The following is a 13,864-nucleotide window of genomic DNA, read 5'->3' on the forward strand; positions in this document are numbered from 1 at the left end:
AGTATAAAAATAATCATTGAAATGTGTACTTAAAAAGGGTAAATGTATACTGCTAAGTTGCTGCTAAGTCACTTCAGTCGTGTCCGACTCTGTGCGACCCCATAGACGGCAGCCCACCAGGCTCCCCCGTCCCTGGGATTCTCCAGGCAAGAACACTGGAGTGGGTTGCCATTTCCTTCTCCAAAAATGTATACTATGTGAATTATATTCAATAAAATATAAACCATTATACATTTTTAAATTTTATTCTTGTTAAAATTTTGTGTTTGTAAATTATAGTTTTCTAGTACTGTACAAGTACGTCAAGTACTTGTCAAGTACTTGCCAAGGCTGTGTATTGTCACCTTGCTTATTTAACTTATATGCAGAGTACATCATGAGGAACGCTGGGCTGGAAGAAGCACAAGCTGGAATCAAGATTGCTGGGAGAAATACCAATAACCTCAGATATGCAGATGACACTACCCTTATGGCAGAAAGTGAAGAGGAACTCAAAAGCCTCTTGATGAAAGTGAAAGAGGAGAGTGAAAAGGTTGGCTTGAAGCTCAACATTCAGAAAACAAAGATCATGGCATCTGGTCCCATCACTGCATGGGAAATAGATTGGGGAACAGTGGAAATAGTGTCAGACTTTATTTTGGGGGGCTCAAAAATCACTGCAGATGCTGATTGCAGCCATGAAATTAAAAGACGCTTACTCCTTGGAAGGAGAGTTATGACCAACCTTGATAGTATATTAAAAAGCGGAGACATTACTTTGCCAACAAAGGTCCATCTAGTCAAGGCTATGGTTTTTCCAGTGGTCATGTATGGATGTGAGAGTTGGACTATAAAGACTCCTGAGCACAGAATTGATGCTTTTGAACTGTGGTGTTGGAGAAGACTCTTGAGAGTCCCTTGGACTACAAGGAGATCCAAACAGTCCATACTAAAGGCGATCAGTCCTGGGTGTTCATTGGAAGGACTGATGTTGAAGCTGAAACTCCAATACTTTGGCCACCTGATGCGAAGAGCTGACTCATTTGAAAAGACCCTGATGCTGGGAAAGATTGAGGGCAGGAGGAGAAGGGGACGACAAAGGATGAGATGGTTGGAATGCATCACCGACTCAATGGACGTGGGTTTGGGTGGACTCCGGGAGTTGGTGATGGACAGGGAGGCCTGGCGTGCTGAGGTTCATGGGGTCACAAAGAGTCGGACCTGACTGAGTGACTGAACTGAACTGAACTGCACTCTTGAATATGAAGGATTTCCAGGTGGCTCAACAATAAAATAATCTTCCTGCAATGCAGGAGACCCTAGTTCGATCCCTCAGTCAAGATGAGCCCCTGGAGAAGGAAATGACAACCCACTCCAGTATTCTTACCTGGAGAATCCCAAGGACAGAGGAGCCTGCCGGCATAGGGTTGCAGAAAGCTGGACACTACTGAAGCGACTTCGCACTTTAATACGAATATCCTGTAGGGACTTCTCGCTCTTTCAGATTTATTTAAAATCTCATTGTATTAATGGTACGTTTTATACAGAGATTTTCTAAATATCTAGTTTGTGTCTACCTAATTCTACCTTGCCAAGTCCTTCTTCAACTGTCATTATATATGCATATTTACTTGTTCTGCCAACACTTGAAGCTTGATCCCTATTCTGCAGAAAATATCATGAGTTTCTAGGTTTTCCATTATTTTCAATGATAGTATGAATTATCTGGATACTCAGGGTTTACTTTTCTTAATTTTAGTCATGATTCCTAATCACATCATCTATTGTCATATTTTACTTTGCAATATCATTTTGAGAATATTTATCTTTTAAATTTTCATGAAAATTGTTGATTATAGCTCATTGTGAAATAAGGATGTGATTTCATATCTTAAAAACCATAGCCTTTTCCTTTCAGCCAATACAGGAGTAATTAAAATACCTTTTTCAGAGTATGAACCTTCTAATGAATTAGTTCTCTGTAATATTTTCACTTACTTGCTCTAAAGGCACAGTATTAGGAGCAGCATGTTCAAGGGTTTATTCAAAATGACAAATCTACTTTTCACTCTCTGTGATTCCCTTCATATGGTTCTGGGTACTATTTTAGGCCTGTTTTATAAAAATGTGAACCACCTTGGAGGCAGACTTGTTGGATCTCTGGGAATCCAAATTTCAGTGGGAGTAGTTAAATCACTGAGGCAAGATGTTCACACTTAATTTCTGATCCTGGAATATACTGTCACTCTCCTGTCATTTCCTGGAGTATTCAAATTTTCCTTTATTCTCTTGAATATGAGGGGCTTCCCTGGTGGGAAGTTGGAATGATTAAAATAGGCATGAGAGTGTTGGTTGATTGTGATATAATAAGTGTAGACAGCTTTGATTTAACACACACTTTATTTTCCTCACTTCACTCCCAAGAAATTTTCTTACATTCCTTCTAACAACTCTGCAGTAATTTTTGAGATGAATAATCGAAAAATCATTCTGTCCATCAAAATATTAATATAAAAATTGATCTACACATATTGTATAAAAGCACATCTTATGTATATGTTTACATGTTACAGTAGAAATTTTTAAAGATAAAATTGAAATAAATTATGTTAAATTATTTAAAATTGATATTCATTAATGATTAATCATTAAGCTAACTAAAGTATAGCTATTTTCGTTATTCAGGTATCTTTCTATGAAATTTTGAGAGAATGTTTATACTCGGCACAAAATAGTTTCATAATCATTGCTGTGTGCTGTTGTGCTGTGTGCTCAGTTGTGTCTGACTGTGACCCCATGGACTGTACCCTGCCAGACTTCTCTGTCCGTGGAATCTTCCAGGCAAGAACACTGTAGTGGATTGCCGTCTCCTCCTCCAGGGATCTCCCCGACCCAGGGACCAAACCTGCGTCTCTTGCATCTCCTGCACTGGCAGGGGGATTCTTACCACTGTGCCGCCCAGGAAGCCCTTTCATAATCATTATCTTTCTTAAAATAAAATATAATAAATTCTTATTTTGTAAGGTGTTGCTTTTACTGAAATAATCATATTGATATTTCTGGTATACTCTGCAACACAGGCCTCAGAGTCTGTTTCAATAACTTGACAACAAGGGCTGCCCTGAATAACTTTTGAATTGGTTGACATCTCTGTTCCTAATCTCCAAATCTTTATTTAATTCTAGTCAAATTCATCATTTAACCCATGGTTTCATACAGAGTTTTTGCATAGATATTGCTTTTTTGCAAGAGTCATTGTAGTTGATGGGAATTTCTCATATACAAATGTTAAAATCTCCCATAGTCTTACAATAAGCGAAATTCCTTTCCACAAGATTTAATTTATTCTATCACTATATTTGCAAACCTTAGAAATGGTTTGTGTGTACCTTTCCATGGTGTTTGCTGATAAGGAATGCATTTTATTTATTGTCATATTGCTCATCTTACCCATTTTTACAGAATAGCAGAAAAACAAGTATTTTCTCAGTGGAATGTGGCTTTGTTCATTTGCTATTAATAAGAAACATTCTAAAACACTTTCTATTACATTAAGTGAAAATTTTAAAGCCTTCAATTGATTATTATATGACTATTAATATTTCAAAGAAAATTATCACTAGTTTCATTATGACATTATTGGAAAAGGTGTTTGATATATTTTCAATCTTATGTTTATTGAGGCTTATTTTATCTCCTAACTTGATATCAACCATAGAGAGTGTTCTATGTGCAATTGAAAAAATATGTGCAATTGAAAAAATGATGTAATGTTCGATAAATATCTGTTAAGTTTTTCTGTTCTAATCTGTCATTAAAGACCAATATTTCTTTACGATTTTCTATCTGGAAGAATATCTGTTGATATAAGAAGTGTGTTAAAGGTCCCCTACCATTATTGTACTGTGCTTTTATGTCTGTTAATATTTGCTTTATGTATTTAGGAGTTCCTATGCTGAGTGCATAAATACTTACAAGTGCTATTTCTATTTTGAAAATAAATGATTTTCATTTTTACAAGATGTAATACCAGTCAATCTTGTTTATATTCAGGTTAGCAAATAAGGTATGAATAGCTGCAAAGAGATTAATATTTTAGTAAATTAACAGAGCACTTGATCGTGTAACACAACCTGTAATTTAAAATTGTATTTCATTTAATCATAAATTTCTGATTTTAAAAGCAGAAGATAATCAGCAGCTTAGAAAACAACAGAGAAGAAACAAAAAATAAATTTTTAAAGAGAGACAGGGGACATAGGAGAGCTACTTGGTAAGTGTGGTGTCTCAGTGGCATGTTTACTGGATGACTTGAAGACAGAAATCCAAAAAAAAAAAAAAAAGCAGCCATGAGGTTGTTCTCTGATACCTGTTTCTCCTGCACTACCCTGCCTTTTCAAAGCTTCTGCTCCAGCCGTGTCTTCCATGATTCAGACTTGCTCGTTGTTTCCTAGCATTCCAGAAATTTATTTCTCTTTCTTCTATTTTAGTTCCTAAATTTATGTTATCTTAAACTTAGAAATATTTCATTACTCTGCAATTATTCGCTTGTTCTTGTTTATTTTTAGCTGAAAATTTTGAAGAAAATATTCCTCTGTAGTAGCATTACACTGGTTCAATTCAGTTCCATTGCTCAGTCATGTCTGACTCTTTGCAACCCCATGGACTGCAGCACGCCAGGCTTCTCTGTCCATCACCAACTCCTGAAGCCAGTTCATGTCCATCAAACTCATGTCCATCAAGTCGGTCATGCCATCCAATCATCTCAACCTCTGTCATCCCCTTCTCCTCCTGCCTTCCATCTTTCCCAGCATCAGGGTCTTTTCCAATGCATTTTCCTTTGAATCAGGTGGCCAAAGTATTGGAGTTTCAGCTTCAACATCAGTCCTTCCAGTAAGTATTCAAGACTGATTTCCTTTAGACTGGCTGGATCTCCTTGCTGTCCAAAAGACTCTCAAGAGTTTTCTCCAACATCACAGTTCAAAAGTATCAATTCTTTGGCACTCAACGTTTTTTATGGTACACCTCTCACATCTGTACATGACTACTGGAAAAACCACAGCTTTGACTACAAGGACCTTTGTTGGCAGTGATGTCTCTGCTTTATAATACACTGTCTAGGTTTGTCATAGCTTTTCATTCAAGGAGCAAGCTCCTTTTATTTTGTGGCTGCAGTCCCCATCCACAGTGATATTGGAGCCCAATAAAATAAAGTTCATCACTGTTTCCATGGTTTCCCCGTCTATTTGCCATGAAGTGACAGGACTGGATGCCATGATCTTAGTTTTTTGAATGTTGGGTTTTAGGCCAGATTTTTCACTGTTCTCTTTCACCCTCATCAAGAGGCTGTTTAGTTCCTCTTTTCTTCCTAATATTAGAGTGACTATTATCTGCATATCTGAGGTTGTTGATATTTCTACCAGCAATCTTGATTCCAGCCTGTGAGTCATCCAGCCTGGTATTTCACATGATGTATTCTGCATAGAAGTTAAATAAGCAGGACGACTGTATACAGCCTTCACATATTCTGTTCCCAGTTTTGAATCAATCAGTTGTCCCATGTAACGTTAGAAATACTGCTTCTTGTCCTGCATACAAGTTTCTCAGGAGACAGGTAAGGTGATCTAGTATTCTCATCTCTTTCATGTCCCCTAAAGTCAGGAATAAGACAAGGGTACCCACTCTCACCACTACTATTCAACATAGTTTTGGAAGTTTTGGCCACATCAATCAGAGCAGAAAAAGACATAAAAGGAATCCAAATTGGAAAAGAAGTAAAACTCTCACTGTTTGCAGATGACATGATCCTCTACTGAATAATAAACTGAAAAAAATTTTTTTAAAAAATTTCCACAGTTTTGTTGTGATCCACATAGTCAAAGGCTTGTATTGAAATAAGCAGATCATCAAAGGAGATAATTCAGTATAAAAAAAGAACCCGATATACCACCATTCATCATTGGATCTTGATTGCCAACTAAGTTCTCAATTAATAATCTGAACATTTTAAAATAAATAGAACCCCTGGAATACGTCTTATTAAATACTTATATTTATTTATAATAAAATTGTGACCCAGGATTTGATTTTCCCAAAAACCTTGACAAATTATCTTGTCAAAGAAAACAACTGAAGCTCTCTTTCATCATATAAAATAACCCATGTCTTTGATGATTAGTTTTCTTCAGTTTGAACTGAGAAGTTCATATAATGTTCTAAACTATGTTTTAATTTATAAAAGATGGTCATTTATGGTAGTCTTAGTGCTTGGGAAAAGGAAAGGATAAGGCAATAAGTAATTTACTAGTGAATTGCATCTATTTTTCTGAAAAAAAAAAAAAAAAAAGAAAACTTGAAGAGGTATTAATTTTAGTGCACTGCTAGTTTAATTTTAACATATAAGGCAAAATTAGAGACAAATATAGCACACAAAAATGCCCCAAAGTAGAGAATATTAAAAAAATAAAAATAAAATTTCTATTAGGACCAGTAAAACCAGAACTCCTCTCTGTCACACGTGCTTTTACCATGGAAAATGAGTGAGACATTGGCTTTAAGAGCTTATAGCTGCATCCCAGGAGAAGGAGAAAAAGGTTTTTGGTAAGAAACCAAATCAAGATATTGCTCTATTATAATTAATATTATTTCCATAAAGCATCCTCAGAATTTCTTTTATTCACTATTGAAAGGATACCATCCCAAATAACTTTATTTGATATTTTTGCCATTTTTAAAGCCAGTCTTTAAATTCTGTTATCTACATGATAAATAATTTATAGATGTTAAGATGAACCAATCTTAAATGTATAGTTTGAAAATTTTGTTTTCTTTTGCAGGCATCTATGAAACTACCACACTTGTCAAATTTCTAAATAAATTTTTTTCACACCCAAAATTTCCCTTCTACTGCTTTGCAATAAACATTCACCAGCAGAGATAAGGACTATTCTCATTTCTCTCATGTAATATCAGTTTTGTCTATTGTTGAATTTCTTTTAAATACAATCTTACAATGTGTATGCTTTTGAGTATCTTCTCCCTAAAATAACAGTCTTTTAGAGATGTATCCAGACTGTTTAATGTACAAGTTTAATTTTTTAAAATGTATTACTGAGTTTTATTCCACTGTGTGAATGTACTATGAATGTAACCTCATCTTGGTATCCATTTCTCAGAAGACCTAAATTAACATAGTTGGTACTGGGAGTGGTCTGAAAAACAGATGAAAATGGGGATTTGTAGCTGGCTCATCACCTGGTGGCCAATAAGATTCCACTACGAATGGTAGGGTTCCCAGGTGGCTCAGTGATAAAGAATCCAGCTGCCAGTGCAGGAGATGCAGGTTCAATTCCTGGCTCAGGATGATCCCCTGGAGGAGGAAATGGCAACCCACTCCAGTATTCTTGCCTGGAAATTTCCATGGACAGAAGAGCCTGGCAGGCTGCAGACCATGGGGTCATAAAGAATTGGCTCTGACTGACTGAGTGAGCACACATTCACTTAGGTGGCAGATGGGACACAGGCCCTCGCTTAGTGCAGTTGGCTGATGGCTAAATATTTCATGGGCGGTGATCTGGGAATACAACCTGTTGGAAAGGAATGCTATTGCAGGTGAATGATGCTTTTATTTGGAAGAAAGAGAAGAAAAATTCCTATAAAGAGAGCAGTTGTTTGGTTACTGTAAGTTGTATTGATGCCTTGAAATAAAAAGAAATTGAAAGTCGTTAACTAACAAACGTTAAAGGTTAGGTGTAAGGATTTAAAAACTCTTTGGTAGTTTACAAAGAGTTCCTTGTCTCCTGAGTAAGTAGACACAGACAAGCAAGATACTGAAGATCTAACAGAGTTACACGAGTATACCTATAGAATATCCTTCACCTTTGAAACTGTTAGTTACTCAGGAGTGTCTGACTCTGCAACCCCATGGACTGCAGCCCGCCAGGCTCCTCTGCCCATGGAATTCTCTAGGCAAGAATACTGAACTGTGTTGCCATTCCCTTCTCTAGGGGATCTTCCACAGTTACACGGATCCAAAAGAGTACAAACACTCCAGGCATGTGTATCATGATAAGGTCAGAGCACTGGTTGGGAAAAGTTTAAAACCCTGAAGTATGGAATGAGTACATCTGGATAAATGCCCTGATAGACTGGTTCTACAGATTCCTCAACATCAGTAAGAGCTAGAACTTTCTGCTGCTCAAGGAGCTTCAGAGGCGTCACTTCTGCAAGGAAATAGGTCATCTTTTAGGCCTGGACTAGCTTCCTCTTCTGCTTAATAACTAAAGTAGAAGCCCAGAATAACCCCTGGGATACACTGGGCCTGATAAAAATGAAAGAGACTATATACTAAAGTAATTGTGAGATTTTACTGTCATGTTCTGGCAGGAGCCATGAGACTATTATTGAAGGGAGTCGTGAGACTGTTACTGAAGGGAGTATTCATGCTACGCTCTCTTCATTCCAAAGGGAATCTTTATGACAGTTACTTTCAATTCTCAGTCAGGTAAATCATGAAGTGTTTCATTAGTGTCAGTTTCTGGAGATTTACCTTGCTTCTTTCTTTAGAACATCTTTGCTTGGTTCTCTGTTGATTCTCTGCATTGGTCTCTAAACATTAGACCATGCAGGCACCTCTGCCAGTCTTCACAGATTGGCCTTGTACAGGAGGAGGTCCTCACCAATAAACCTGAACAGAGGTTCTGGAGACCTCTGCCAATGGTTTCCCTCCTCAGGAGGAAGCATATCTCTTGGCAGTGATTTTTGTTTTCTCACTCTGTGGACAGATCGTGGTGGGGTATGTGGTGAAACTTTGGCGTCTAGAAGCCCAACCTGCTATCCCCATTCTCCCCCAGCACCTGGACTCTATCAGAACCATCACAGCTCCAAGCTTGGTGAGATAAGTACTAGTTCTTTGGGAATCCTCTGTGAAGTTGGGATGCTAGATCCATAAATTAACTCTTTCCTTTACAGGTGGAAGCTGAGAGCTGGAATATTTTATCCACTCATTCTGTGCTGAGTTATGGAGAATCAGGTATATAACTGGTCCAGCTAACTGCCTCTGTCTTCCCCCAGACAGCCAGACTGTGACAGACCTGTAAGAGCTCCAAGACTAGCAAGACCTGAATCTCCTTGCCTGATTTGGTGAGTCTGATTTTTCGTTCTCCAGGGGTAAAAGAGACTTTCAATTGGTTTCAGGGTTCCCACAAAGAAAATCTGTTCACTCAGTTCAGTTCAGTTCAGTCGCTCAGTCGTGTCCGACTCTTTGAGGCCCCATGAATCACAGCACGCCAGGCCTCCCTGTCCATCACCAACTCCTGGAGTTCACTCAAACTCATGTCCATCGAGTCAGTGATGCCATCCAGCCATCTCATTCTCAGTCGTCCCCATCTCCTCCCACCCCCAATCCTTCCTAGCATCAGACTCTTTTCCAGTGAGTCAACTCGTCACATGGTGGCCAAAGTATTGGAGTTTCAGCTTTAGCATCAGTCCTTCCAATGAACACCCAGGATTGATCTCCTTTAGAATGGACTGGTTGGATCTCCTTGCAGTCCAAGGGACTCTCAAGAGTCTTCTCCAGCACCACAGTTCAAAAGCATCAATTCTTCGGCAATCAGCTTTCTTCACAGTACAACTCTCACATCCATACATGACCACGGGAAAAACCATTGCCTTGACTAGACAGACCTTGGTTGGCAAAGTAATGTCTCTGCTTTTTAATATGCTATCTAGTTTGGTCATAACTTTCCTTCCAAGGAGTAAGCGTCTTTTAATTTCCTGGCTGCAATCAGCATCTGCAGTGATTTTGGAGCCCAAAAAAATAAAGTCTGACACTGTCTCCACTGTTTCTCCATCTATTTCCCATGAAGTGATGGGACCAGATGCCATGATCTTCGTTTTCTGAATGTTGAGCTTCAAGCCAGACTTTTCACTCTCCTCTTTCACTTTCATCAAGAGGCTTTTGAGTTCCTCTTTGCTGTTAAATTGGTGTGTTTATTGTAGAGCAATGGACCAGGGATTCCTCCTCTCATGTTGCTCATGTCACTCTTAGCATCAAGTAGTGAGGTAAGCTGTGATGTGAATGAGTCTTGAAAACATTGAAGAGAAGCCTATCTAAAAAGACCACATCCTTGCTTCCCTCACACTCCCGGCTCTAGGCAACCATTAGTCTACTTTCTACTTCTAAGGGTTTGCCTATAAAGGATATTTCATACAAATGGACTCAAGTAAGGTGTAGTTTTTAGTGACTCATTTCTTTAACTTAGCCAAAGGTTTTCAAGATTCATACATAGTGTAGCATATGCCAGTACCTGATTCATTTTTATTTCCAAATAATATTCCATTATATGTATATAGCATGTTTTACGGAGAAGGCAATGGCAAGCCACTCCAGTACTCTTGCCTAGAAAATCCCATGGATGGAGGAGCCTGGTAGGCTGCAGTCCGTGGGGTCACTAAGGGTCGGACAAGACTGGGTGAATTCACTTTCACTTTTCACTTTCACACATTGGAGAAGGAAATGGCAACCCACTCCAGTGTTCTTGCCTGGAGAATCCCGGGGACGGGGGAGCCTGGTGGGCTTCCATCTATGGGGTCACACAGAGTCGGACACGACTGAAGTGACTTAGCAGCAGCAGCAGCATGTTTTATTTATCCATTCATTAGTTGATGAACATTTGGGCCGTTTTAACATTTTTACTAGTATGATGAAAGCTGCTACAATCATTTTAGTATAATTTTGGGAGTGTACATGTGCCTTAATTTCTTTTGAAGATGTATTTGGAATGAAGTAACCTGGGCACATGGTAATTCTATATTTAACATTTTTGAGGAACTGCCAAAATTCTCTCCAAAATGTTTACACCATTCTGTATTCCATCAGCAGTATATGAGGGTTGCAATTATTCTACATCCTTGTCAACCCTTGTTATTTGTCACCTTTTTGATTATATCCATCTTAGAGAAATAATCATAATTTTATGGGACAATTTTAGGTATAGCATAAAACTGTTTCACTGGTAATTTTTTATGAGCATTCTGGTCAATAATATGTTATAGGTTATTTTGACATTTGTGAACTACTGCAAGGAGATCCAACCAGTCCATTCTAAAGGAGATCAATCCTGGGTGTTCATTGGAAGGACTGATGCTAAAGCTGAAACTGCAATACTTTGGCCACCTCATGCGACGAGTTGACTCACTGGAAAAGACTCTGATGCTGGGAAAGGTTGGGGGCGGGAGGAGAAAGGGACGACAGAGAATGAGATGGCTGGATGGCATCACCGACTCTGTGGACATGAGTTTGAGTGAACTCCGGGAGTTGGTGATGGACAGGCAGGCCTGGCGTGCTGTGATTCATGGGGTCGCGGACACAACTGAGCGACTGAACTGAAATGAACTGAACTGAACTGAAGCATTAATTTGGAGAAGGCAATGGCAAGCCACTCCAGCCCTCTTGCCTGGAAAATCCCATAGATGGAGGAGCCTGGTAGGCTGCAGTCCATGGGGTCGCTAAGAGTCGGACACGACTGAGCGACTTCACTTTCACTTTTCATTTTCATGCGTTTGAGAAGGAAATGCAGTCTACTCCGGTGTTCTTGCCTGGAGAATCCCAGGGACGGGGGAGCCTGGTGGGCTGCCGTCTATGGGGTCACACAGAGTCGGACACGACTGAAGTGACTTAGCAGCAGCAGCAGCAAGCATGAATTTAGCTTGCCATAAAGTTTAAAGAAACAGGCTACCAACATGCTGTAAAGAATCCGAGCACTGTGTTTTAACAGCATCACTTTGGATGAACTTGAAGATGCATTGAATGGAGAAAAAAATCTATATACTTCTTTAGGATTATATTGAAAACTATTGCCTAGAACAAGAATAAATGTTTAGTCTCTTGAATTTGGGAAAAATATTTTAGTTTAGCCATCAATAAGTTTGGGATTCTGAATTCAGCAAGAAATGCCCCCTTGCCCTTAACTCTAACAAGCAAATGTTAATTTGCTTATAATTGAAAGAAAAATTTCAAGCCTACCAAAGACAATTGAACCATAGTTTAAGCACTTGGAAAAGACAAGTTACATGGTATATTACATAAAATTTTAAAAAAAGTACTTCTACTTTTGTTTCCTTAGGTTTGAAAGTCAATTGTGAATACAAATGGAATTTCTTAGAGTGTTTGATTTCAAGGCTGCTCTATGCAGTTCTATTGAAATTGCCCTTCTATTGTTTTTTCCCTTTGGTATCTTATGTTCAATCTAGCATTCTATATTTATGATGCTGTCAAATATGACTTTTTATTCTTACATTTTCTTTCATTTGTTCAAATTCTTTCAATCATTGTTTGTTCAGTCTCATTTAATGATACTGTAAATGACAGTCATTTATAAATGACTATGAGTATAAATGATAATATTATGACTGTCATTAACAACCCATTTCAATTAAAGTAATCTCTAACAGTAACCACCATGTTTTTATATTTATTTCTTCACTAACAAATATATATTGCCTGTATCACAAAGTATTTAATGATTTTTATATGTCTATTTGCTGAGATCACTAATTATCATTATAACAGCATTTAATAAATTTAAAATATATTATCATTAATTTTGTATGCATCAGTTATGATTCTAAAATAAGAAAGTAAAACTATGTATTGCATATGTATTCAAATTATATTTGCATTATATTTGAAAGCTGGGTTACCTATACAGTTCTAAAATCTAAAAGTTCTATGTGGAGCTAACATTTTGGAACCTTAATTTTCTCCTGGCCTCTTGCATTTTCTGATTTCTCAGGGTGTAAATAATAGGATTCAATAAGGGTGTGAATACAGTGTAAAATACAGCAAGGACTTTATTGCTGGCAAAACTCTTGAATGGCCAGGCATAGATGAAGATACACGGCCCAAACAACAGACTGACCACAGTGATGTGGGCAGACAGTGTGGACAGAGCTTTGGAGAGGCCTCCCGATGATCTTCGTTGCACAGTGGCCAGGAGGACAATGTAGGAGACAAGCAGGAGGAGGAAACAGATAAGTGACAAGAGTCCACTGTCAGCAATGACAAATAATTCCAGGGTGTATGTTTCCACACACGCAAGCTTAATCACAAGGGGAAGGTCACAGAATATGTTGTCTACAATGCGGGGGCCACAGAAAGGCAGGTTTACCGTTAATACCATCTGACTCAGTGTGTATAAAACCAATTGTCCATGAGAGTATAACAAACCCGTTCAGCAACCTGTGGTTCATGATTTTCCTGTAGCGCAGGGGTTTACATACGGCCACATATCTGTCAAAAGCCATGGCTACCAGAAGAGTTGCCTCAGCACCTCCAAACCAGTGCATAAAGAACATCTGAGCCATGCATCCCCATATAGAGATGGTCTTGTGTTCAGTGAGCAAGTCTCTGATCATCTTGGGTGTGGTGACCGTGGAGAGACACATGTCCAAAAAGGAGAGGTTTCCGAGGAGGAAGTACATGGGAGAACGAAGGGTGGAACTGCATGTCACTGTGACCACAATGAGAGCGTTTCCCAGCACAGTAGCCCCATAGATCAAGGAGAACGTCACGAAGAAGACAACCTGAAGATCCCATCCTGCAGAAAATCCTTGCAAAATAAACTCAGTCACTACAGATCCATTTTTCAGATCCATTTACTCAACTCAGAAAGATTCCAGATGTTCTTTATATACAAAGAGAATTTTTTTAAAAAGCCACAGTTAGCACTGACTGACATGGGATCGCAAAGAGTCAAACACGACTTATCAAATGAACTTCAACAAAAACACCAACATTTTTTGATTTCTATTTGATGAGTAAAGATAGTCTTAAATCTCAGATCTTTTGAAGCTGTTTTCTCAAATCCTTTTATTATCATTGTTC

The 13,864-nt window shown here is 38.5% G+C and overlaps 1 pseudogene; it reads right to left on the minus strand.

Moving 5' to 3' along the window:
* Positions 1 to 12,707: 12,707 nt before the first annotated feature.
* Positions 12,708 to 13,635, minus strand: LOC129562731 (olfactory receptor 4L1-like; annotated as a pseudogene).
* Positions 13,636 to 13,864: the final 229 nt, after the last annotated feature.

This window comes from Moschus berezovskii, chromosome 9, assembly GCF_049115385.1.
Source record: "Moschus berezovskii isolate FMDL1 chromosome 9, NW_MosBer_1.0, whole genome shotgun sequence".
In the NCBI taxonomy this organism is placed as follows: domain Eukaryota; kingdom Metazoa; phylum Chordata; class Mammalia; order Artiodactyla; family Moschidae; genus Moschus; species Moschus berezovskii.